The following is a 384-nucleotide window of genomic DNA, read 5'->3' on the forward strand; positions in this document are numbered from 1 at the left end:
ATAAATAAATCAAATAAAATAAATCAAAAAAATAATTTTAAGAGCATATCATATGAGTTATATTATTAATTAAAAAAATCGATTTTAATAATGTATAATAAATAAGATTATGACCTATATCTAAACATAAAATCTTATTTTGTAACCTAATTAGTATGAAGTTGTAGCTAAAATAAAAAGTTGGAAAGAAGAAAAACGAAAATGTTTGGTAACCAAAGAAAATCAGCAAAAAACAGCCATAATTTGCCTTATTTAGTATTTATTAATTGTTGCGACAATTAATTAATACTAAATAAGACAAGTTCTGACGATTTTTTTTGTCTACCTAACATACTGCATACATACATTTACCTAATCTTAAAGTAGTGTATGTAATATTGTAAT

This window comes from Arachis ipaensis, chromosome B08, assembly GCF_000816755.2.
Source record: "Arachis ipaensis cultivar K30076 chromosome B08, Araip1.1, whole genome shotgun sequence".
NCBI lineage: Eukaryota > Viridiplantae > Streptophyta > Magnoliopsida > Fabales > Fabaceae > Arachis > Arachis ipaensis.